The 26,149-nt window shown below is 49.1% G+C and overlaps 2 non-coding genes across 2 annotated transcripts; one reads left to right on the top strand and one right to left on the bottom strand.

The window, feature by feature from the left end:
- The first annotated feature begins 24,585 nt into the window (after positions 1–24,585).
- TRNAK-CUU (transfer RNA lysine (anticodon CUU)) lies at positions 24,586–24,658 on the top strand. The gene has a single exon. It is a non-coding gene; the product is annotated as a tRNA-Lys (tRNA).
- A 265-nt stretch (positions 24,659–24,923) lies between these two features.
- On the bottom strand, positions 24,924–25,033 carry TRNAL-CAA (transfer RNA leucine (anticodon CAA)). The gene is made up of 2 exons: positions 24,996–25,033; positions 24,924–24,969 (listed from the first exon to the last, which is right to left on the bottom strand). It is a non-coding gene; the product is annotated as a tRNA-Leu (tRNA).
- Between the last annotated feature and the right edge of the window lie 1,116 nt (positions 25,034–26,149).

Raw genomic sequence — 26,149 nt, 5'->3', positions numbered from 1 at the left:
GACCTCACAGCCCTGCCTGAGCTCTCCGTAATGTATCTGTATTCCCCTCGCCAGTCTGTACCTGTAATACTTCACATCTTTCCTGCAGCCTTCTGCATTGTACCAGTCTGCCCTGTGACAGTCTGTATTGTGATGCTTCACATCTTTATTGCAGCTCTCTATGCATTTTACCATTCTGCCCTGTGCCAGTCTGTACCTTGATGTTTCACATCTTCACTGCAGCTCTCTATGCATTGTACCAGCCTGCCCTATGCCACTCTGGATCGTGATAATTCACATCTTTACTGTAGCTTTCTATGCATTGTATCAGTTTGCCCTGTGCCAGTCTGTATTGTGATCCTCCACATCTTTATTGCAGCTCTCTATGCATTTTACCACTCTCCCCTGTGCCAGTCTGTACCTGTGATACTTTACATCCACACTACAGCCCTCTGCATTGTACCAGTCTGCACTGTACAAGTCTGCACCTTGAAACTTCACATCTTCACTGAAGCTCCCTGCTTTGTACCAGTCTGTCTTGTGCCTTGTACCAGTCTGCCCTATGCCAGTCTGTAGCTTGATACTTCACATCTTCACTGCTGCTCTATGCAGTGTACCAGTCTGCCCTGTGCCAGTCTGCACCTTGATACTTCACATCTTCACTTCTGTTCTCTGCATTGTACCAGTCTGCCCTGTGCCAGTCTGTACCTGTGATGTCTCACATCTGTGCTCTAGCTGTCCACATTGTGCCAGTCTACACTTCGCCCACCTGTACTTGTGATGCTTTACATCTATGCTGCAGCTGTCTGCATTGTGCCAGTCTCCCGCTGTGTTATTTCTACACCTCCATGCTGCAGCTCTTTATATTGTACCCGTCTACCTTCTGCCAGTCTGTACCTGTGATACTTCACATCAGTGCTATAGCTCTCTACATAGTGCCAGTCTGCTCTTCTCTAAGTTCTACCCAAGATACCTGTTCACTGTCTTGGTGTTGCCCTTCAATCAATCAATCAATCGAATTTTTTTTATAGAGCGCGCTACTCACGCGTGATGGTCTCAAGGCGCTGGGAGGGAATCAAGGGGGGGCATGGAGGGTCACTGTTCGAACAGCCATGTCTTGAGGTTCTTTCTGAAGAGCAGGAGGTCTTTGGTTTTGCGAAGGTTGGTGGGGAGGGAGTTCCAGGTTTTGGGGGCGAGGTAGGAGAAGGACCTGCCTCCTGTGGTGGTGCGTTGGATGCGGGGGACTGTGGCTAGGGCGAGGTCGGCTGATCGGAGGTTGCGTGTGGGTGTGTGGAAGTTCACTCTTTCGTTGAGGTAGGTTGGGCCGGTGTTGTGGAGGGATTTGTGTGCGTGGATGAGGATCTTGAATGTGATTCTCTTGTCTATGGGGAGCCAGTGAAGGGATTTGAGGTGTCGTGAGATTCGTTCGTGGCAGGGGAGGCCAAGGACGAGGCGTGCTGCTGTGTTCTGGATTCTCTGGAGTTTGCGTTTGAGTTTGAGTGTGGTGCCGGCATAGAGGGCGTTACCGTAGTCTAGTCTACTGCTAATGAGTGCATGGGTGACTGTCTTCCTGGTCTCTGGGGGAATCCATTTGAAGGATTTTTTTAGAGTGCGGAGTGTGTGGAAGCAGGAGGAGGTTAGAGCATTGATTTGCTGTGTCATGGAAAGGGAGGGGTCCAGGATGATGCAGAGGTTGTGTGCATGGTTTGCAGGTGTGATCTCGGTTTTGTTGGAGTTGAGCTTGAGGTGGTTAGTGGTCATCCAGTTGGCAGTGTCGAGGAGAGTAGCATGTAGGTTGGTTTTGGCGGTGGTGGGGTTGCGGGTGAGGGAGAGGATGAGTTGGGTGTTGTAAGGAAATGGCTCCCTGTTGCAATTACCCCCCACTTTTTGCCTGATACTGATGTTGACTTGACTGAGAAGTGTGCTGGGACCCTGCTAACCAGGCCCCAGCACCAGTGTTCTTTCACCTAAAATGTACCATTGTCTCCTCAATTTGCACAACCCTGGCACCCAGGTAAGTCCCTTGTAACTGGTACCCCTGGTACCAAGGGCCCTGATGCCAGGGAAGGTCTCTAAGGGCTGCAGCATGTCTTATGCCACCCTAGGGACCCCTCACTCAGCACAGACATACTGCTTGCCAGCTTGTGTGTGCTGGTGGGGAGAAAATGACTAAGTCGACATGGCACTCCCCTCAGGGTGCCATGCCTACCTCACACTGCCTATGGCATAGGTAAGTCACCCCTCTAACAGGCCTTACAGCCCTAAGGCAGGGTGCACTATACCACAGGTGAGGGCATAGGTGAATGAGCACTATGCCCCTACAGTGTCTAAGCAAAACCTTAGACGTTGTAAGTGCAGGGTAGCCATAAGAGTATATGGTCTGGGAGTCTGTCAAAACGAACTCCACAGCTCCATAATGGCTACACTGAATACTGGTAAGTTTGGTATCAAACTTCTCAGAATAACAAACCCACACTGATGCCAGTGTTGGATTTATTAGACAAAATGCACACAGAGGGCATCTTAGAGATGCCCCCTGTATTTTACCCAATTGTTCAGTGCAGGAATGACTGGTCTGTGCCAGCCTGCTGCTGAGAGACGAGTTTCTGACCCCATGTGGTGAGGGCCTGTGTGCTCTCTGAGGACAGAAACAAAAGCCTGCTCTGGGTGGAGGTGCTTCACACCTCCCCCTGCAGGAACTGTAACACCTAGCAGTGAGCCTCAAAGGCTCAGGCTTCATGTTACAATGCCCCAGGGCACTCCAGCTAGTGGAGATGCCCGCCCCCTGGACACAGCCCCCACTTTTGGCGGCAAGTCCAGGAGAGATAATGAGAAAAACAAGGAGGAGTCCCCACCAGTCAGGACAGCCCCTAAGGTGTCCTGAGCTGAGGTGACCCCTGCCTTTAGAAATCGTCCATCTTGATTTTGGAGGATTCCCCCAATAGGAATAGGGATGTGCCCCCCTCCCCTCAGGGAGGAGGCACAAAGAGGGTGTAGCCACCCTCAAAGACAGTAGCCATTGGCTACTGCCCTCCCAGACCTAAACACACCCCTAAATTCAGTATTTAGGGGCTCCCCAGAACGTAGGAAACTAGATTCCTGCAACCTAAGACGAAGAAGGACTGCTGAGCTGAAAAACCTGCAGAGAAGACAGAGACACCAACTGCTTTGGCCCCAGCTCTACCGGCCTGTCTCCCAACTTCAAAAGAACGTTCCACAGGGTCCAGCAACCTCTGAAGCCTCAGAAGACTACCCTGCATCTAAAAGGACCAAGAACTCCCGAGGACAGCGGCTCTGCTCCAAGAAAGAAGCATCTTTGCAACAAAGAAGCAACTTTGAAACAACACACGTTTCCCGCCGGAAGCGTGAGACTTTGCACTCTGCACCCGACGCCCCCGGCTCGACTTGTGGAGAAACAACGCTACAGGGAGGACTCCCCTGCGACTGCGAGCCCGTGAGTAGCCAGAGTTGACCCCCCTGAGCCCCCACAGCGACGCCTGCAGAGGGAATCCAGAGGCTCCCCCTGACCGCGACTGCTTGCTTCAAAGACCCGATGCCTGGTAAGGACACTGCACCCGCAGCCCCCAGGACCTGAAGGATCCGACCTCCAGTGCAGGAGCGACCCCCAGGTGGCCCCCTCCCTTGCCCAGGTGGTGGCTACCCCGAGGAGCCCCCGCCCTTGCCTGCCTGCATCGCTGAAGAGACCCCTAGGTCTCCCTTTGAACTCCATTGCAAACCTGACGCCTGTTAGCACACTGCACCTGGCCGCCCCGTGCCGCTGAGGGTGTACTTTTTGTGCTGACTTGTGTCCCCCCCGGTGCCCTACAAACCCCCCCTGGTCTGCCCTCCGAAGTCGCGGGTACTTACCTGCTGGCAGACTGGAACCGGAGCACCCCCTTCTCAATTGAAGCCTATGCGTTTTGGGCACCACTTTGACCTTTGCACCTGACCGGCCCTGAGCTGCTGGTGTGGTAACTTTGGGGTTGCCCTGAATCCCCAATGGTGGGTTACCTTGGACCCAACTTTGAACCCTGTAGGTGGTTTACTTACCTGCAAAACTAACAAACACTTACCTCCCCCAGGAACTGTTGAAAATTGCACTGTGTCTAGTTTTAAAATAGCTTGTTGCCATTTGTGTGAAAACTGTATACGCTATTTTGCTAATTCAAAGTTCCTAAAGTTCCTAAGTAAAATACCTTTCATTTAAAGTATTGTTTGTAAATCTTGAACCTGTGGTTCTTAAAATAAACTAAGAAAATATATTTTTCTATATAAAAACCTATTGGCCTGGAATTGTCTTTGAGTGTGTGTTCCCCATTTATTGCCTGTGTGTGTACAACAAATGCTTAACACTACCCTCTGATAAGCCTACTGCTCGACCACACTACCACAAAATAGAGCATTAGAATTATCTCTTTTTGCCACTATCTTACCTCTAAGGGGAACCCTTGGACTCTGTGCATGCTATTTCTTACTTGGAAATAGTACATACAGAGCCAACTTCCTACAGGTGTCATCTGCGTAGGAGAGGATAGTGATTCTGTCTGCTCGGAGGATGTTGGCTAGGGGGATCATGTAGATGTTGAAGAGTGTGGGGCTGAGGGAGGACCCTTGGGGACTCCGCAGATGATCTTGGTAGTGGTGGAGTGGAAGGGTGGAAGGTGGACTCTCTGGGTCCGGTCGGTGAGGAAGGAGGTGAGCCAGTCTAGGGGTTTGTGGCAAATTCCTATGTTGTGGAGGCGTGTGCGGAGTGAGTGGTGGCAGACGGTGTCAAAGGCTGTGGAGAGGTCTAGGAGGATGAGAGCGACGGGTCTCGCCTTTGTCGACTTTGGTCCTGATGTCGTCAGTGCATGCGATGAGGGAGGTTTCCGTGCTGGTGTTCTTGCGGAACCTGGATTGTGAGGGGTCAAGAGTGTTGTTTGCTTCGAGGAAGTGGGATAGGCGGGCGTTGACTAGTTTCTCGGCAACCTTGCCAGGGAACGGGAGGAGGGAGATGGGGCGGTAGTTGGAGAGGATCTCTGGGTCTGCTTTTTTTTTTTTTAGGAGAGCAGTGATTTCCGCGTGCTTCCAGGGGTCTGGGTAGGTGGCGGATTCGAAGGAGGAGTCGATTATGTTGCGGAGTATGGGGGCGATGGTTGGGCTGGCTTTGTTGTAGATGCGATGTGGGCAGGGGTCGGAGGGGGATCCGGAGTGAGGGGTGTTTGTGGTGGGTGTGTGTGGTATGAAGCTGTTGTGGATGTCCTGGATTTTGTGGAAGAAGTGGTTGGAAAGGGCGTCACATAGGGGCTGTGTGTGTGAGGGTTCTATGTTGCTGGCTTTGGGTTTGGCAAGTTCATTAATGATGGTGAAGAGTTCTTTGCTGTTTTGAGAGTTGTTGTCAAGGCGTGTCTTGTAGTGATCTCTTTTGGCGGTGCATATGAGTTGGTAATGGGTGCGAATGGTGGTTTTGAGGCTGGAGAAGTTGGTTGGAGAGGGTTCTAGTCACCATATTTTCTCAGCTTGGTGGCATTTGCGCTTGGAGTCTTAGAGTTCAGGGGTGAACCATGGGGTGTTCTTGATGTTGCGGGTGGCGATGTGTTTTCTGAGGGGGCTAGTGTGTCTGCGCAGGTGGTGATCCATTTGGAGAGGTTGTGTGCTCCTGTGTTGGGGTCGTTGGTGTGGGGGGGGGGTTGTGAGCCAGTTGGGAGTTTAGTCGTTCTGTGGGGAGCTTGTCCCACATGCGGTAGGGTGTGGTGTGTTGATGGTGGTGTGTGGGGGTTTGGTGAAGGAGAAGTGGACGTAGTGGTAGTCAGTCCAGAGGAGTTCGGTGGTGTGGGTGTAGGCTATCTGTTGGTTTGAGGTGAAAATTGCGTCAAGCGTGTGTCCTGCTGAGTGGGTGGGTGCGGTGACCAGCTGTTTGAGTCTGAGGTTGGTGAGGGAGGTAGAGTTGTGGTCTTGTAGGTTTTCCAAGTGAAAGTTGAAATCACCGAAGAGGATGTAGTCTGTGGAGGTGAGGGCGTGCGAGCTGATGGTGTCGGCGATGGTGTCGCAGAAGGCGGGGCGTGGTCCTGGTGGTCTGTAGATTAATGTACCTCTGAGGGTGGAGTTGTTGTTAATGTGGATCAGGAAGTGCATGTGTTCTGTGTTGTTGATAGTGTCTTGGGAGCTGGTAGTGACTTTGATGGTGTCCCTGTGTAGGATGGCGATGCCACCACCTGGCCTGTTGAGGCAGTCTTTGCGTTGGAGTTTGTATCCCTTGGGGGTGGTGATGGCTATGTCGGGTTCTGAGGAGGGGTTGGTCTAGGTTTCCGTGAGGAAGGCGATGTCAGGCGAGTGTGATGTGATGAGGTCCCAGAGTTCTATGGCATGTTTGTGAAGGGAGCGGGTGTTGAGGAGCAGGCAGTTGAGGTGGTTGTGGTGGGTGGTATCGGTGTGGTGCATGAGGGTGTTGTTGCGGGGTGTTTTCTGGTTGTGGGCTGGTGTGCGGCGGGGTTGGTTGGTGGGGGTGGGGGCAGAGCAGGTGAGTATTGCATTAGGGGTGTTGTGTTTGTTGAAGGTAGGGTCGCTATGGTTGGTGTGTGGTGTGAGGGATGAGGAGCAGGAGAAATGGCAGGTGTGGCAGGTGAAGGGGCCATGAGTGTGTGTGGGGCTAGAAGGGGTGCACGTGGGGCGGGGGCCTGGGTTGAGTGAGTGGAGGGTGAGGGGGGAGTAGGTTTGTCTGAGAGGGCCAGGGGGACTGTCGCTGGGCGCAGTCGTGGCACGGACGGGCGCAGACGGGCTTGCCTTTGGCACGTGGCGTGCCCGCTGCGCGCGTCTGCTGCACAGCCGTGCAGCAGCTGCCATAAAAAGGAGGGGAGGGTGGGAGTGGCAGCTGGGAGGAGGGAGGCTGGTCGAATGGGAAGGTGGGGGGGTGGGGCCGCAGGGGATGGCAGCGGCGGGATTTGAAAAGAAAGAGATGGTGAGGAGGAGGGGGAGGCGGGAGGGGCCGCAGGGGATGGCAGCGGCAGTGATTTGAAAAGAAAGAGATGGTGAGGAGGAGGGGGGAGGCGGGAGGGGCTGCAGGAGATGGCAGCGGCAGGGATTTCAGGAAAAAAGAAAGAGACGGTGAGGAGGAGGGGGAGGCGGGAGGGGCCGCAGGGGGTGGCAGCGGCAGGGATTTGAAAAGAAAGAGACGGTGAGGAGGAGGGGGAGGCGGGAGGTGCCGCAGGGGATGGCAGCGGTGGGAATTTGAAAAGAAAGAGACGGTGAGGAGGAGGGGGGAGGCAGGAGGGGCCACAGGGTATGGCAGCGGCGGGGATTTGAGGAAAAAAGAAAGAGACGGTGAGGAGGAGGGAGGGCGGGAGGGACCGCAGGGGATGGCAGCGGCAGGGATTTGAAAAGAAAGAGGCGGTGAGGAGGAGGGGGAGGCGGAAGGGGCCGCAGGGGATGGCAGCGGTGGAAATTTGAAAAGAAAGAGACGGTGAGGAGGAGGGGGGAGGCAGGAGGGGCCACAGGGGATGGCAGCGGCGGGGATTTGAGGAAAAAAGAAAGAGACAGTGAGGAGGAGGGAGGGACCGCAGGGGATGGCAGCGGCAGGGATTTGAAAAGAAAGAGACGGTGAGGAGGAGGGGGAGACGGGAGGGGCCGCAGGGGATGGCAGCGGCGGGAATTTGAAAAGAAAGAGACGGTGAGGAGGAGGGGGGAGGCGGGAGGGGCCGCAGCCCTCACCAGACAGTATCTGTGATCCATTTGCGCTGTGGTTTTCTGCCCTGTGACAGTCTGTGCCTGTGCCAGTCTGTGCCTTCGCCAGTCTGTACCTGTGACACTTCACATCATTGCTGTAGCTCTCTACACTGTGAGTCTGCCCTGTGTCTGCCTGTACCTGTTCTCCTTCTCTGCTGTACTCTCCTTGTATTATGCCAGTCTGCCATATGCCAGTCTGCACCTGTGATACTTCTACACCACTGTGGAGCAGCTGTCTGCATTGTACCAGTCTACCCTGAGCCACTCTGTAGTTGTAATATGAAACTGAAGCAGCTCTTCGTATTGTGCCAGTCTGCAGTGCTTGATTTGTAAAAGAAAGAGTGCTGGTGTCCAAAGCTCTGCTCAGAAGCCTGCAGCTGGTGAAACTAAGGGGCATATTTATACTTTGTTTGCGTCCTTTTAGCGTAATTTTTTTTTTTCCTCTAAAAACAGCACAGACTTAACTCGATATTTTTATTTTGACGCTAGACATATCTAGCGTCAAAATATTGGAGTTAGCGCCATTTGTTTTGATGCGTGAACCCACCTTGCATCTCATAGGCGTTCCCGTCCAAAAATTACTCTAAGCCTGTAGCGCCATATTTATCCCTCCATGCTAAAATGGTGCATGGGTGGGAGATGGACCTAAGTAATGCTGGTAAGCCTGCTTAGCGCCATTATTTAACGTCTGGGTCAGACCAGGCATTAGGGGACCTGTGGACCCATTTCCATGGCCAAAACCAGGGAATGGGCCCACAGGTGCCCACCCCAAGCCCTAGGAATAAACCCCACCTACACCAGAGGGACACCATAGGATAAGGGACCCCATCCTGGGTAAGTATAGGTAAGTATTTTTTTTTGTCAAGTGCCATTGGTTGCCCTTATATGGGGCCCCTTGCCTGGCACTGGGTCTTATGGCCATGCCCAGGGGACACTGGTCCACTGTGCTGGCCATTGGGGTGGTGGGTATAACTCCTATCTACACTTAGACAGGAGTCATGTATGTGGCTGCTTGCGTGTCAGAAAATGACGCTAAGCTGATTAGCGGCAGAAATGTTGCCGCTAACCAGCCTAACGTCATTTTCTGGCTCACAACTTCCATTTCCCATACCGCCACATCCACCAGGCTAACGTCATTCATTTTGTCGCTAGCCTATTCTTAGCACCAACTTGCGCCATTCTTTAAATATGGTGCCCAGCTGGCGCTGTTGAATGACACAAGCCGGCGCTAAAATTCTTGCTGCAAAACTGCATTAGTGCAGTTTTGCAGCAAAAATCCTAAATATGGGCCTAAATCTCCATCTGCCGAATACCAAGGCTGGAAGTCTTGCGTCCACCACACTCACGGCCCCTTTATTTCACGCTTGCAGATTCCTGCGTTCACCTTTTGTGACGGTTTTGCCATCTTTCTCTTCTTCGTCTTTCCAATCTGTGTTTTTCCTTTTTTGCACTCTGTAAATTCCTGATGTGGAAAAATAAGTGCTGGTGGCCCGCACCATCATCCACCGGCTCAAATTAAGCTCTGCGGCCTGCCCTCTTGAGCCGGTCACTGTCAGGCCTCACAACCACAGTGGAACTATATGTGTTGCCCAGTTGATCCTTCCCTCTCTTCAGCTGTTCTAGCTCACTGTAGACAGGCTAAGGGAGCCTGTTTAGCTCAGTCGGTAGAGCATAGACTATTATTTCAGGGTCCTGAGTTCGAGCCTCAAGGTGGGCAGAGGGTGCTATTTTTCCTTTTGTTTAAGGTTTATTCCCCTTTTTTACAGTCTTCCTGCTTTTCACCAATACTACTCAGGCTTTAAAAACACACCTCCTCCAGTTCGCCTTATAATCTCTCCCATCATACTTGACAGCGCTTTCTACTCAGGAAAGGCGGCTCAGAGCCGAGTTTAGCCCAGCCTCCTCTAAACACATCCAGAAACCTGTACTTTAATTCTATGTCAGGACCGCTTTGGCTTATGCTTTCTCTTTCTTTACTAAAAGAACACAGCAGCCAATAAACGTTTAAATAACCAAAAAACTACATCACCCAGCATTCCCAGTAGTCCAATCGACCAATCCCTGGTCTACAGTCCATATATATGTCCTTGTATCCTTAGTCCTTCCTCTTTCTTTGCTGCTCACAGCCTTCAGTTAAGTACCCAATACATTGTGTGCAGTATTACTGTCTTATTGTATTTGTTTTTTCTTAATCTGATTGTGGTCGTGGAGAGGGAGCACGGGTTGAACGGCTCTTGTGACTGTCTCGTTCCGGTTTTGTTGTGCACGGCCCGCCGCGCTCGTTTTCCGTGTATTTCCCTTAACAAGGTTCTGTGCTTTGCGGCGAGTGCGAAGGTGCCGAGGCCTTTGCCAAGTATCGGAACATCCAGTGGGACGTCCCGGTGTTCGAGTGAGGTGATTTACGGCTTCTCTAAGCCGTACGAGCGCTGGCTTCCAGAGAGGCTAGTCCTCTATTTTCATCACACACGCATGCGTGGCCGAGACCCGGGGCTTGTATGCTTCGGATCTCAATGGCAGGAGACATGTGTGAATTCATTTCAACAGAAATCCCCTTGAGAACGCCCGACGGGGCAGAATAAACGTCAAAGAGCATTGTCTCAGGGAATTTAATGCAGGTGCTCCCTCTACTTCTTATTGGGCCGTGTTTTGAGAGTTATTCTCAAATTTTTTGATTGGAGTTTCTCCATTTAACTACCTGCAGGGGCTGATTCCCCCCCTTTTGAACTCCATCTTACCTCTTCATCTCTAGAGATGGCTTACTACGCAGAAGAGGACAAATTATTTCAGCAAGAGGCCAAAGAGCCAGATTATAATCAGATGGAGGAAAGATTGGTTCAGGCCCTCGGTCACGTGTAGGACTATGTAAATCAAGCCTTTATTAAGTCTTTAAAGCCTTTTACTTAGCCCTTGGTGCGTTTTGGGCAGAGAGAATTGATGGGCAGGCCCTCTGATGCTAGGGTGCCTGATACTCTAATTCCTGATATAAGTCAGACCCAAAGGGGTTCTGGAAGACATAGATCCTCAGCGGAGATATTGTCTCAAATGGCTTCCTCAGTCCTCAGAGACCATGAATATGAACAGGATCTCACTGTGACCCCTAGAGAATTGTCCTCTCAGGGTATGCTGCATCCTGAGGAATCTCAGTCTTCCGCTTCCCATTCCTATGATTCCGAGAAAATTTGAGATGAACCTAAGGTGTCGGGTAAGAGGAACTGTAAATCCCACCATTCAACTGACGAAACAACGGTTCAGAGGAACCTATTTTTGGATCCGGAGAGTATTATTCACCTGAGACCCACTGAATGGGTGCCCTCTGTGGAGGTGGCGCACTATTTCCAGGACAGGTTGCGCAAGAGTTTGACAAGGATGTTCGCAACACTCTGCGTTTGGAGCGCCCCTGCCCTTCCTTGTTGGGCAAAGTGGCAGATAAACCAGAGTTAGACCCTAGTATGGCCACCTTCTTAAAAAAATTGCAAAAGATCTTAAAAAGGGTCTGGACCGAGCCTGGAGAGGCTGTCAGGATAAGCTTTTGGATATTTCCGGACCTATCACGAAGATCCTTGAGCTGGCAGTATAGGCCAAAGAGAGTAATATGCCTTTGGATCCTTAGGCAGTCCTGGAGTGGGCACAAAGCGCCATTTGTCTTCTCAGCAAAGCCAATTGCGCCATGTCCACGGAGTGGTGCAAGTCTTCTCTGATGAGGATAGACTCTAAGTTGGTGGAATTGGCTTCTTTGGAACCCAGTTCTCTGACTAATGGTCTCTTGTTTGGAGACAAATTTGTTAAAGATCTTGGGAAATATGTCTCCACTTTTTCTGCCCTGGACAAAGTTCAGTCCTCCATGAAAAAGATGTTCAGTGGAGGCCTTTTTCTCAGGGCCGGACGCTAGAGAGACTGAGCGCCAGGCTGTGGATTTTATCAGGCCTCCTCCACTTATTCACACAGAGGTTGTGGTTCCTACCAAGCCTCTTCCGGATTCTACCCCTCCCGCAGTAGAGATCGAGATCATACCCATCTGGGTGGAAACAGGGAAAATTTCAACAATCCAGAATTTGCAACAACAGGTGAGAATAATTCCCTTTTCCGAAGTCTATTTAGGGGGGCAGATATAGGGAGCATTTGCAGGCTTGGAGACAGATATCTCAGGATCCCTGGATCCTTCAAACTGTGAGGGGTTACCAGTAGGAGTTTTATTCCCCTCCCAGGCAGATAGTCATTCCTTCTCCGCTACGTTTTTCCCAAGCAGAGAGCAATTTCATAGATATCGAGATGGCTTCTCTTCTACAGAAGCGAGCAATAGTACCCATAGATTTGCATCCATCAGGTTTTGTAAGCACGATCTTTCTCATGCAAAAGAAAGGAGGAGGGTATCGATTGGTTCTCAATCTAAGAGAATTCAATTCCCTCATAATCTATCGCCATTTCAAGATGGAAGGTATTCATCTTTTAAGAGATCTGTTGCTAGAGGGGGATATGCTTGTTTGTCTGGATCTCAAAGACGCTTATTTGACAGTACCAGTTTTCGTGCCACATCGCAGATTCCTGCAATTTTGTTGGCAAAACCTGTGGTTCGAGTTCGCAGTCTTTCCCTTCGGTCTGTCTTCGGCCCCTTGGTGCTTCACCAAGTTGCTATGTCCTGTCGTGCAGTTTCTTTGAGAAAGGGGCGTACCTCTAATTATTTATCTAGACGACATTCTAATTATGGCACAAACAAGAGAGTTGGTTCTTATCCATCTAAATTGCACCATTCAAATCTTGCAGGATGTGGGTTTTTTGATAAATTCAGACAAATCCATCATCATTCCCTCACAATGTATAGAATTCTTAGGCTTCCAAGTCGACTCTGTCAAGGCACAGTTGAAACTTCCTCTGACGAAACGATCTATGATCAAGAAAGAGTTACGGAGAGCCCTTGCCTCTCCGAGTATATCATTGAGGACTCTAGCGAGGTTGGTAGGACTTCTAGCCTCTTCTATTCAGGCATTATTTCCGGTCCCGTCACATTACAGGGCCCTTCAACGTCTAAAGATTCTACATCTGTGCAAAGGTCTCAGTTATGCAGAGCAGATTTCTTTGACAGAGGAATCCCGAGCAGAGATATTCTGGTGGTTGGAGCATATGGATGCTTGGAACGGCAGAGCGATCTTTGCCTCTGTCCCAGAGGTAGTCATAGAGTTGGATGCCAGCCAATTGACCTGGTAGAGCATGATGTGGAACGGTAGAGACGGGGGGGCAGGTGGCCTCCAGCAGAACTCTCCCTCCACATCAATTGTTTGGAACTTCTGGCAGGAGCTTTAGCAATTCGGTCTCTTTCTCCCTGCAAAGCCATTTGTTGCATACTGTTACGCATGGACAACATATCCGCTGTGCATTATATCAATCGTTTGGATGGAGCCAGATCCCGAATACTGGCGGAGATTGCCAAGGAGTTTTGACATTTTTGCCTTCATCATCAGATTTCGGTTATGGCAGAATAAATTCAGGGATGTTCCAATGTGATAGCGGATTAGAACTCTCGGTTCTTTAGGGACGGCAGCGACTGGAAGCTGCACCAGTCTGTACAGTATTCTTGACAATTACGAGTCATTGGGGAAAGTGTGCGATAGACCTTTTTGCGTCTCGCCTCAATTCTCAACTCCCTCTCTTTTACAGCTGGAGGACGGATCCATTAGCCCTGGCAACGGATGCTTTTCTTCAGGTTTGGACGACCTCTCTATCGTATGCCTTTCCCCCCTTCTCAATGATTCAGAGGGTACTCTCTCAGGTTCGGAGACAGGGGGCAGAAATCATTTTGATAACACCTTTATGGAAAACTCAGTCGTGGTTCCTGATGGCGATGTCACTATCTTGTACCCATCCGATCCTCCTGCTGTCGTTCCCCTCGTTACTTCTGGATCCGGGTCTCCTCCCTCATCCTCTAATACTGCAGGGCCTGTTATTCCTCATGGCGTGGAGACTTTCAGGGGACATTGGCAAATGCCGAATGTTATGAGAGAAGCTATCTTTTTGTTATCCCCTGAGCACCTTCCACCCATAAAAGATATGAAGCTTCCTGGAAGCGATGGGTGGGTTGGTGCAGTGAATGGGGTATTGATCCCCTGAGGGCCCACATTAGCATGATTATCAATTTCTTATCAGATTTGGCTATGCAGGGGTTAGCCTATAGGACTATCATTAATTTGAGGTCAGCTCTTTCAGCAGGGCATCCTCATATTGACTGCAAACCAGTGGGTGAACACCCGTCAGTTTGTAAACTTTATGGGGCATCAGGATAGTCAAACCCCCTCAGCCTAAATGTACAGTTTCATGGGATGTTGATATTGTACTTCGTTTTCTAAGAAATTGGCCATGTAATGAAGGTATTTCGCATAAGCAATTGCCGGCCAAGTTCACAATTGTATTATGTCTTATTTCATGCAGAAGGGTTTCGGATGTAGGACCCCTTCATTTAGCAGGTAGAGTATTTACTCCTTCGGGGTTTCCTTTTCCATTTCAAGGCGTACTAAGACTGCTTCAAAAGGTGTATCTTATCCAGCTTTTCCACATCATCCTAAATTATGTCTAGTTCAATGCATAAAGGCATATGAAGATTGTACTCGTGAATTTCATAGAGATACTCGAGGACAATTACTCATTTCCTTACAGAGACTATTTTCTCCAGTCTCCTCAGCTACTTTGGCTAGATGGATTAAATGGTTGTTGAGTGAAGTAGGTAGTGATGTTTCCTCCTTTGAGCCACATTCTGTGAGAGATGCTATATCCTCTAAGACTTTTGGAGCTGGTTCTCTTTTGGAGGACATTATGAATGCGGCTGATTGGTCTTCTGGTAGTACATTTAAAGTGTTTTATTATAAACCTATTGTAGATGTAGCTTCGGTTGTGGTGGATCAGCTTTGAACTAGCATAATCTGGAGCCTCCGGTCCTGACATAGAATAAAAAAAAATCGAGCTTTCACATCAAGATTTTTCAATTCTGTTAAGGACACGGAGGCAAGGATTATCCCACCCTTATGTGATATGTATTTAAGTAATATGTTTGATATGTATTTCATTTCTGCAGTTATCAAAACTGGTGATGCATATTTGATATCTGTATCTAACCTGATTTCCCTCCCACTTTATGAATTCTATATGAGACACTACCGATCTGTTTTTCTTTATTAGGTTCTGATAACAAGAATGCGTAAGGATTTGATGTTTCAATGACCAGAACAATTGGACAGTGGCCAGTTGGAGTCCAAGACGAAGATTCTGGTTGGATTCAAGATTCGATTCTTCTTCAGGTTGTTTTGTTGTGTCATTGCAAAGAAAGAGGAAGGACTACGGATACAAGAACATTTATATGGACTGTAGACTAGGGATATGAAGAATGAGTGTGTGTGTGTGTCCCGCCCGCCCCCCTCCCTCCTAAAGCTGCCGGCCACCACTGGAAGCACTCATTACAATTGGTAGTTTTTAAACAAGAAACATCAGTGAATTATGAGCAGGGCCACTGGAATTAGGTGATTGTGTGGCCACAGCGTTTTTGACATTATTATGGATTTGCCACATGTTAGACTGGACAGCCTTAGGGTGGTCTTCAACCACCTTTTTGCTTGCCTCCCTCCTTTTTTCTGATCTCATTTTTGCTAGTTTTAGGACCCTGCACACTTTACAACTGCTGGCCAGTGCTAAACTGCTTGTTCTCTCTCCCCTAAACATGGTAACATTGTCTCATACCCAATTGGCATATTTAATTTACCTATAAGTCCCTAGTAAAGTGTACTAGATGTGCCCAGGGCCTATAAATTAAATGCTACTAGTGGGTCTGCAGCACTGATTGTGCCACCCACATAAGTAGCCCCTTAACCATGTCTCAGATCTGCCAGTGCCAGGCCTGTGTGTGCAGTTTTACTGCTATTTCGAGTTGGCACTTAAAAGTACTTGTCAAGCCTTAAAGTCCCCCTTTCTTACATATAAGTCACCACCACGGTAGACCCTAAGTAACCCATAGAGCAGGGTGCTATGCAAGTAAAAGGCAAGACATGTACTTATATGTTTTTGTGTTGCGCAACGCTGTGAGTATAGCAACATGCTGCGCTGTAATCAGACGCTTACAACTCTCTTGTGGCTCTGGCCACTAGGAGCATAGCCTCAGGCCCTTGAATAACTCCCCCGCCTGCGTCATGGCCGTTTTCATCATGTCCAGTCGCGTAGGGCACACCACGCAGACCCCCCTGCCGTGGAGCGCCAGGTGGGCTAGTCCATCACAAAACATAACAGGAAGCTGTTCACACCGCCAGTGGCACTAATATTACAAATATGACTTGTCTTTCCTCCATCAGGCATGAAATCCGCTCTCTATGTGGCCCTGATTTAGACGATCCAGAGATAAATATACAACTTCTTCAGCATGGGTTTAGCCTGCTGCAGGGTCTTGTGAGTATTTGGGGAAACTTTAGCTGCTCGGGTGACAAAATCCTGTGCAACATAAAATGAAGCACCCAAAGGTCTCAATATTAAGACTCTGAGATGCATTGTTTGGTTAGCGGCGCTTCATGTACAGGCAGTGCTTAGACGAGTACTCCATGCCATGAGAAGCCTCTAGGCGCGTGATGGTCATAAACACTGAAGTCACCAAAACTAAAAGCTGTCAGAGGGGGAGGGACAGGTGGGTGTCATCCATGGATTCCCTGCAGCTGCCACGACCCTCTGAGAAGGAGCATGAGACGAGCACTGGAAAGGCAGCGGAGCCGAGGGCTGCGGTTCCTGGTTGGTGTAAAGCGGGGATTAGGGTTAAAGAGTGTGAAGTTCAGCCCTCCGGCCCTGGCTGACAGGTGCGATACGAAGGTGTGTCCTGCTAAAGGGCACCCTAATAAAAACCAGAAACAGAGCTCCCAGAGACGTGTCACATATATGACGGCCGCATTTATTGATTTACAAGTGGGTAGCTGCCTGTGAAATATTACATTTCTCTTTCTTTGGTTCAGCGAGCATTTCAATTTTTACTGCGCTTCTAGTTTGCGCATCAGACAATGCTATCATCGCACCTAGTCATACATAGTGATCCAAACATTTAAAATTGCGTTTCAATAATCAATCATATTTGCGTGAATAGCATTGACGGATCGGCCTTCAAGTCCTGGCCCCCATTTGTCATGTCTGTTCTCGCCCTTGGGTTTGTAGGCAGTCCCATATTTTTGTTTCTTGGAGGGGGGTTACTCCATAGGTTCGTTATACCATTTCACGCGAAGGGGATAGGATTGAGGTCTTGGATTAGGCCCAACTCGCTACCTGTCGTGTACCTGTGCCCTGCCATTCGACCTGGCGGGTCTGGGCTGCGAGTGCCGTGCTCCGCTTACTCCCCTTGCTTGGCCTCCCTTCACCCTGCCGTGAGGCATCCCCAGGTGAGTGGCCTTTCTATGCACACCGCCTTACTAGGTGTGCTTACGGTCCATTTTGGTAAAACTTTCCTTAATTTCCACTTGCCCCTTCCGCTTTGTCTGGCATTGCGACTGGATGCTTTATCAATGGGGTGGGAGGGTGGTGTTTTCCTCCTTCGTGATAGCGCGTCGCCGTGGGTCATCTGCTTGCCCACCTGGCTGACCTTGCGCTTTTTATCTGTCTTTACTCTTGCCCCTGCCACCTTCGGGGTGGTGGGGGGCCCTTCCTTGTTGGCAAACCATTGGAGGGTTTGAAAAATCCAATACCCTAATTGGCCCACTTTTCGCGCCCTCTCCCCTCACCCGCTGGTCCTTGGGGGGAGGAGAGAGTGGGGGGTCAAAACCGGCCTAACTGGTTCTTATGGGTCTAAGCAGCCGTTATGGCGCCAGCCATTTGAGCCCCCTGCGGGGGCGGCCTTTGCTCAAAGCAGCCGCTGTCCGTCTCCCAGCCCCTGTCATCCCTGGGAGCTCTGTACCTCTGCAGGAGGCTCAAGGCAGGGATGCGTGTCTGTCCAGCAGCTAGAGAATGTGGCTTTTCTGCATCTCATTTATACTTCCTTTTTTCGCTGGATTCAAGGACATGACAAACACAGACTCCCACAGAGAGACTGTGAAGGACAGACTGAGCCCATAGTGCCTCACAGCCGGGCTACAGTGAGCTACAGCAGCTGAACAGAGTGAACGTACAACTGAATAGCACAGTTACAGGGCGCTTGTGAGGCCCTGGCAGGGACTGTCTCAGAAAGGCGCAGGGTAGGGGGCAATAGTGTCCGACTTTCTGACGCTATTGATGTACTGCTCAGGGTTAGCGCCAAAATGTTGGCTCTAACCCTGAACAGTACATAGGGGCCCATTATAAATAATGGTGTGCCTCCTATTAACACCTGCATTAGAAATGCCGAAAAAAAATGACACAAAGAAATCTTTTAGATTTCTTTACCCCATTTTTAATCCCCCCTAATGGGGGAACACCCCCCTTGCATACATTATGCTGGGTGCAGGCATAATGTGGCGCAAGGGGTTACAAAGTGGCTCAATGCATGTATTGCGCCACTTTGTAAATCTGGTGCGGCGTTTTAGCCATAATATCACCACATTAGCGTAAAAAAATTATGCTAATGTGGCAATATAATAACGCGTTGGGCTCTTAAATCTGTGAGGGCAGTTTACACAGATACAATAGTAAGGATTAGGGCAAACATGCATGTGATTTAGAGTAGGCTGTACTCAGAGAGCAGAGGCACACAGAAGATGGAAACAAAAGAGTCATTTGAAAGAAAAAGGAGAGTCGAAAGTTGGAACTTTTAAGTCAAAGTCAGGCTTATATGCTTCAGCGGCAGCCGACGCATAACACAAGGGGAGGGTGAGGTAGGGACTAAGACGAGGTAAATATTTAAAAAATAATAATAACTTACCTCGCCTCTGTCCCTGACGCCTCCTGCCTCCTTGCGCTCCTCTTCTTCTGGTGTCCCAGCATTCACTGCTGGGACACCAGCACAGGCTCCCCAGCAATCCTGGCGCTGCTTTCATGCAAAACCTTGCATGCAAGCAGCGCCAGGATTGGTCTTAGCGGCAGTGACTGCCGCTCAAACACAGCTTGGGTCTGTGCAGTTTCTCCACCCTGGTTGTGTATACAGCCAGGCTGGAGAAACCTAAGAGCGCATGTGTGTTAGGCCGGCCTCAGACAGCCAGCCAAACACACATGCACACTTAGGTGCACTCTCCCCTCCTCTCCTGTCCCACCCCTCGTCGCCCAGCTCCACCCCTTCCTGCACTGCTGGCTATTCCAGAAGCAGAAAAATAAAACAATCTATTGTTTTATTTTTCTGCTTCTGGAACAACCAGTGGGGCGACGCTGCATCGCCATAGCGAAGGAGCCACCCCTGATAGGCTTTTTGGGAATATTGGGGAGGCTTTTGAGACCGCATTTAAACCTTCAGGGCAGGATGCAAACTTTTAAGAAGAAATAACATTACTTGCATGTGGTGCAATAACATTATAGGCCATGAGAACACCACTGTACACACACACCACTATCACCCGGGGGTAAATAGCATTAAAATAAACATGGTTTAATTTTCACAATGCAAACTGGTCACATTAAACATTAATACATCAACCGTCTATATGTTCAGGTGGCATATATCTGCATGGATTTTCCTTTCCCACACCTCGAGTTCACAGAAAACCAAACCTTGGCACCCCTCTCAGAGCCTTGCACTCTGGTATTTCTTCATTAATGTAAAGGTAATGTGTGACACAACTGAATTTACCAAATGTAATTAGTGTGAACCTGAACTGGATATTGCATATGCATGCATTGTGCCACTTTGTAAATCTGGAGTGGCGTTTTTGCCATAATATCACCACATTAGCGTAACAAAATGACACTAATGTGGTGATATTATGGTGCATGAGGCTCTTAAATCTGACCCTTAATCTTCTCATATTTATAAACAATGAATGTTGACCATGTGTAATGTAATTGATGGTCATGTAAACCACTCCAGTACCTTCAGGTGAGGTTCTTGCTATATTACAATTGCAGAAAAAAGCATGAAGCGGTAAAGACATAGCCTTAACATAAGGAAAGACAAACAGATAACCATATACTGGCTGATTTGTCCAAAGTTAAAATAGAAAACCTGGATAAATTGTGGCTTCCCTGCATAAATTGTGTGATCTTAGGCAAATATTTTATATCACTGAAACTCCTTTTTCTTCATTATCGCATATGAAAAGACTTTCAAATATGTGCGCTCGGAATACCAGTTGTACAAAAACGTGATGTTATTCTATAATAATCTGGGCCCCGCACAGGGTTTACATGACAATTGTCTTGCCTCCTAGTCAGGGCCACTGGAAGTATGCAGCAGGGAAGGGACAAATTATGCAGCAGGGATGAGTAAATTAAGCATCATGAAAAGGCAAAATATGCGGCCTAGGTCACCACATTTTGTGATAGTATTACTTCATTATTTTCTTGTTTTTATATTTGTTAACACTGTCTGGGGCACTGAATATCCTTTGTAAGTGCCTGTTTAACACCCAAATATAGCAATAAGCAAAAGAAAGTTGAGCGGTCAACCTTTGCAAAGGGCCATCCAATGCGCAGCAACACTTGTCACTGCATTTTTAGCAACTTTGGAACTGTTTGAGCTAGGACCAGGTTTTTGTTAGAATCTGTAAGTTATACAGCAGATGATGCATTGTGTGGCAAATGCAATGTTAGAAATTGGGTCTCTAGTTGGCAGAGGTCTAAGTAGGGACCACAATCCTAGTCAGGATAAGATACAACACAACCTAACTTATCCTGTGCTCACCCTCAGGTAGCTTGGCACAGAGCAGGCAACATTAACTGTTAGACTTTTCATCCTTGGCGTGGTCTCCCTTAACTTTTTGCCTCTGTTCCCCAGGTTGTTGATGTGTGCTGGACTCTGATTTTATTGCTATTGTTACTCTGGGCACTTTACCACTGCTAACCAGTGCTAAAGTGCAAGTGCTCCTGTTTAAAATGTGTACGTAATTGGTTCTCCATGATTGGCATATTTGTTTTACTGTTAAGCCCCTAGTAAAGTGCACTAGAGGTGCCCAGGGCCTGTAAATCAAATGCTACTAGTGGGCCTGCAGCACTGGTTGTGCCACCCACATAAGTAGCTCTGTAATCATGTCTCAGACCTGCCACTGCAATGTCTGTGTGTGTATTTTTACACTGTAAATTCGACTTGGCAAGTGTACCCACTTGCCAGGCCTAAACCTTCCCTTTTCTTACATGTAAGGCACCCCTAAGGTAGGCCGTAGGTAGCCCCAAGGGCAGGGTGCAGTGTATGGATAAGGTAGGACATATAGTAATGTGGTTTATATGTCCTGACAGTGAAATACTGCTAAATTCGTTTTTCACTGTTGCAAGGACTGTCTCTCTCATAGGATAATATGGGGCTACCTTTAAATATGATTAAAGCGTAGATTCCCCTAGAGAGTAGATGGACATGTGGAGTTTGGGGTCCCTGAACTCACAATTTAAAAATACATCTTTTAGTAAAGTTGATTTTAAGATTGTGCGTTTGAAAATGCCACTTTTAGAAAGTGAGCATTTTCTTGCTTAAACCATTCTGTGACTCTGCCTTGTTTGTGGATTCCCTGTCTGGGTCAGTTTGACAGTTGGGTTGTTTTTCACCTCACACCAGACAGTGACACAAAGGGAGCTGGGGTGTAACCTGCATTTCCTGATTAGCCATCTCTGCTAGGAGGGAGGGGTGGAGTGGTCACTCTCATCTGAAAGGACTGTGCCTGCCTCTAACAATGCCGGCTCCAACCCCCTGGTGTGTGTCTGAGGCCTTGCCTGGGCAAGGCAGGATTTCACAAGTAGGTGTGAGTCCCCTTTGAAGAAAGGTGACTTCAAAGACTAAAATGGGTATAAGAAGGGCACCCAAATCTACAGACTTCAGAAGCACTTCTGGAATCAAGAGGAACCTCTGCCTGGAGAAGAGCTGTTAGCTGAGGAGGAAGTGCTGCCCTGCCTGTGACTGTGCTTTGTGGAGCTTTCCTGCAGTGCTGCTTCTGCCAGAGTAAGAGGGCAAAGACTGGACTTTGTGTGCCTTCCATCTTGAGAAGAAATCTCCAAGGGCTTGATCTAGAGCTTGCCTCCTGTTGTTTGAAGTCTCAGGGACAGCAAAGACTTCTCTCTGCCAGCACCTGGAGCCTCTGGAGAGACTCCTACTCTGCCCTGTGGTGCCAATCCAGTTCCTGGGACCCTGAAAGGAGAAGCTGGCAGCCTAAAGACAAGAAAATCCACGCACAGAGCGCCGTGCGGGGAAAAGATCGCCGCGAATCCGATCGGCGGCTGAAAAACGACGCGCCGCCAGCTCCGCGGCTGAGAAACGACGCTCGCAGGAAACACGACCGAAGAATCGACGCACGGAGCAGGAGAAATGACGCGCAGCATCGCTGACGGAGGCTTGGAGATCGCAACCTGCGCGGCTGGATCGTCAACTCATCGTGCGGCTGGATTTTTGACTCGAGTACCGCCGTGCGGAGTTATTTTCGACGCACGCCCACAAGTGCGGGGTTATTATTGACGCACACCAGGTACATTTTCACTCTAGCAGCGCTAGTGTGTTTTTAAAACTACTTAAAGACTCTTTTTGATTTTTAATTAATAACTTGACTTGTGTATGGTGGATTTTTGTCGTTTTGGTCTTGTTTTGTTTAGATAAATATTTCCTATTTTTCAAAACCTGTGTTGTGTCATTTTGTAGTGTTTTCATTGAGTTACTGTGTGTGTTGGTACAAATACTTTACGCCTAGCACTCTGAGGTTAAGCCTACTGCTCTGCCAAGCTACCAAGGGGGTAAGCAGGGGTTAGCTGAGGGTGATTCTCTTTTACCCTGACTAGAGTGAGGGTCTTTGCTTGAACAGGGGGTAACCTGACTGTCAACCAAGGACCCCATTTCTAACATTAACCTAGAAGTCAATGTGTAAAATGTTTGTGCAATAACTCATACAGTAACACAGTGAAAACACCAAGAAAAGTTCTGCACACCAGTTTAAGACAATAGATAATATTTATCTGAATAAGGCTATGTCTTTACCTCGTTGTGAATGTTTCTGCAATTGTGATATACCAAGAACCTGACCATAAGGTACTGGAGTGGTTTACATGGCCATCAATTACATTACACATGGCCACCATTCATTGTTTATAAATATGAGAAAATTAAGGGGCAGATTTAAAAGCCTCATGCGCCATAATATCTCCACATTAGCGTCATTATTTTTATTCTAATGTGGTGATATTATGGCAACAACGCTACACCAGATTGACAAAGTGGTGCAATACATGCATTGCGCCACTTTGCAACCGCTTGTGCCACATTATGCCGGCACCAGGCAAAAATGTATGCAAAGGGGGTGTTCCCCCATTGGTGGGGTATGAAAAAATGGTGCAACGAAATCTAAAAGATTTCTTTGTGTCATTTTTTTCGGCATTTATAAAGCCTTCTCAGAGCAGGCATCAAAAGGGGGCACACCATTATTTATAATGGGCCCCTATATACTGTTCAGGGTTAGCGCCAAAATGTTGGTGCTAACCCTGAACAGTATATCAATAGGGTCAGAAAGTCTGATGCTATTGCCCCCTATCCTGCATCATAGTGTGCCATATTTTAACTATGGCACACACATGGTGGAATTGGGGGGGCGCTAAGGGGCGCAACAAAAGTGGCACTATACCGTACTTTTATATTTCACATCTGTGCTGTAACTTCCTGCATTATGCCAGCGTGCCCTATGCCAGTCTGTGCCTGTGATAGTTCCCATCTGTCCTTTAGGTCTCTACTTTGTGTCAGTCTGCCCTATGCCAGTCTGCACCTGTGATCCTTCTACAGCTCCATGCTTCAGATCTTTGCACAGTGCCAGTCTACCCTATGCCAGTCCCGACGTTCATACTTCACATCAGTGCTGTAGCTATGCCCTATGCCAGTCTGCACCTGTGAGGCTTATTAAACACCATATTGCAGCTGCCTACATTGTACCAATCTGTCATGTGCCAGTCTGTAGCTGTGATGCTTCATATCAGTGCTGTAGGTCTTTGCATTGTGCCAGTCTGTACATGTGATGCTTCACATCAGTGCTGTAGCTCTCTGCATTGCACCAGTCTGCCCTGTGTCAGTCTGTATCTTGACACTTCACATCAGTGCTGTAGCTCTCTGCATTGCACGAGCCTGTCCTGTGCCAGTCTGCACCTGTGATCCTTCTACACCTCCAGGGTACAGGGCTTTGCATTGCACCAGTCTGTTCTGCACCAGCCTGTACCTGAGGTGCTTCTTGATTACAGTGGTGTAGCTGTCTGCACTGTGCCAGTCTGTACCTGTGATGCTTCTGCACAGCTTTGGTGCAGCTGTTTGCACTGCGCCAGTGTGGCCTTCTGAGACAGTCCCTGCCAGGGCCTCACAAGCGCCCTGTAGCTGTGCTATTGAGTTGTACGTTGACTGTGTTCAGCTGCTGTAGCTCACTGTAGGCCGGCTGTGAGGCGCTGCGGGCTCAGTCTGTCCTTCACAGTCTCTCTGTGGGAGTGTGTGTTTGTCATGTCCTTGAATCCAGCGAAAAAAGGAAGTATAAATGAGATGCAGAAAAGCCCCATTCTCTAGCTGCTGGACAGACACGCGTCCTTGAGCCTCCTGCAGAGGTGCAGAGCTGCCAGGGGCTGGAGGCGGAGAGCGTCTGCTTTGGAATATTTCCATTGAAGTGAAGGGAGAGGGCGAACGGGGAGCGGAGAGGCGGCTTCCTAGCAGTGAGTGTGGAGTGTCAGCTTGGTCCATCCAGAGGCAGGCAGGGGGGTGTGATGAGACTGAGGCAGAGCGAGAGGTAGAGACAGAGGGAGCTGCAGCACTGGAAGCGGGAGCTTTAAAATACACAGTAGAATCGGCACACGTGTGTTTCTTCAGAGGAGTCACAACAAGGACCGCAAGGTTTGTGTTATGTGGCCCGGCTAGCTCAGTCGGTAGAGCATGAGACTCTTAATCTCAGGGTCGTGGGTTCGAGCCCCACGTTGGGCGCTGATACATTTTTTTTGTGCTGTACTGTTTTTTTATCTTCGGGTTCGCACCTCCAACAGTGGTTTTATAAAAATTAACAGCGCCCTTTCGGGACTTCACTTTACAATTTCGTTATTTATGTCTGCACACGGGCGGGGACGAGAGCTCTCTTCATGTTCACACTTGTAGGGGGTCGCTGCTCCCCGTCCTCTAACTCCGCTGCTGCGCCGCACTCCCATGACCTGTGTGTAAATATGGAGAGTTTAAGTGAGCAAAAACAATGTTGTGTCAGAAGTGGGATTTGAACCCACGCCTCCAATCGGAGACCAGAACACCCAGCTGAGGGGAAGAGACAGCTCTTGAGTCTGGCGCCTTAGACCGCTCGGCCATCCTGACAACTGAGATAGGTGGAGGCCGGATATGATATCATCACGCATGTGACACGCCTCCGCGAGCTCTGTTTCTGGGTTTTATCGGGGTGCCCTTTAGCAGGACACACCTTCGTGTCTCACCTGGCAGCCAGGGCCCGAGGGCCCAACCTCACACTCTTTAACCCTAATCCCCGCTTTACACCAACCAGGAACCGCAGCCCTCGGCTCCGCTGCCTTTCCAGTGCTCGTCTCTCGCTCCTCCTCAGAGGCTCGTGCCGGCTGCAGGGAACCCAAACTGCGCGCCACGGCACCCTGCTGCGCCCCCACAGCCACCCAGGGCCGCTGTCCTCGCACTTGCTCAGCAGGGTCCATTATCAATTACCCCGGCCTCTGGAGTGCAGGCCGGGGGCGCTACGTCTGGCGCCTTCTAGGTGCTGCACTTGCTGCCTCTTAGCGACACACCGGAGAGCAGGATGCATTTAAGCATGCAATCTTCCATTCCGCTAAAGTCAACCATGCAAGTGCTTAGAAAAAATATATCACCGCTCTCAACAGGCACGGACCACCTTCTCTGAGAGCTACCGCTCCCAGCCGCAGCAGAAGATAAACACCAAATACCCTGGCAGAAATCGCCAGCCGCACATGGGCCGGATAGCAGGCTACCCCACAGCATCTTCCTGCTGAGTTGGCCTCTAAGAGAAGTGGGCGCTTGCTGCAGCGTGGACTTTCCCCTTTCAGCAGGGGTCATCCAGTGACGTCCATGGTCAGCCAGGCGATCTACCTGGCACGGTAGCTCAAAGCTGGCTTCTCTTGCTTTTAAAAGTGAAAAAAGCCCGACATTCCTCCGGCGAGTGGAACCCAGCCCTGAACATGAGCCTGGAGTCAAACTTTACCCATGTGAACAAGTGACACACCCATTTGCAGCACACTGTTTTCACCCAGATAAGTATATGTGCATACATTTTTTAATTCCAGATCTTTTATTAGAAATAAAACAAAGAACAGAGACGAATAGCTTCAGTTGTTAACCTATATGCCAGATTTCTTTCGATACATGAACCAATCAGCTGTTTCCCAGTCTACGAAGGTATTACAGGTACGGATGGCATTTTGTGCCATTATGAGACCCGATGTTAATTCT

Source organism: Pleurodeles waltl, chromosome 6, assembly GCF_031143425.1.
Source record: "Pleurodeles waltl isolate 20211129_DDA chromosome 6, aPleWal1.hap1.20221129, whole genome shotgun sequence".
Classification (NCBI taxonomy): domain Eukaryota; kingdom Metazoa; phylum Chordata; class Amphibia; order Caudata; family Salamandridae; genus Pleurodeles; species Pleurodeles waltl.
Note: the sequence above shows the minus strand (reverse complement) of the source record. Positions and strands in the feature narration are given on the sequence as shown.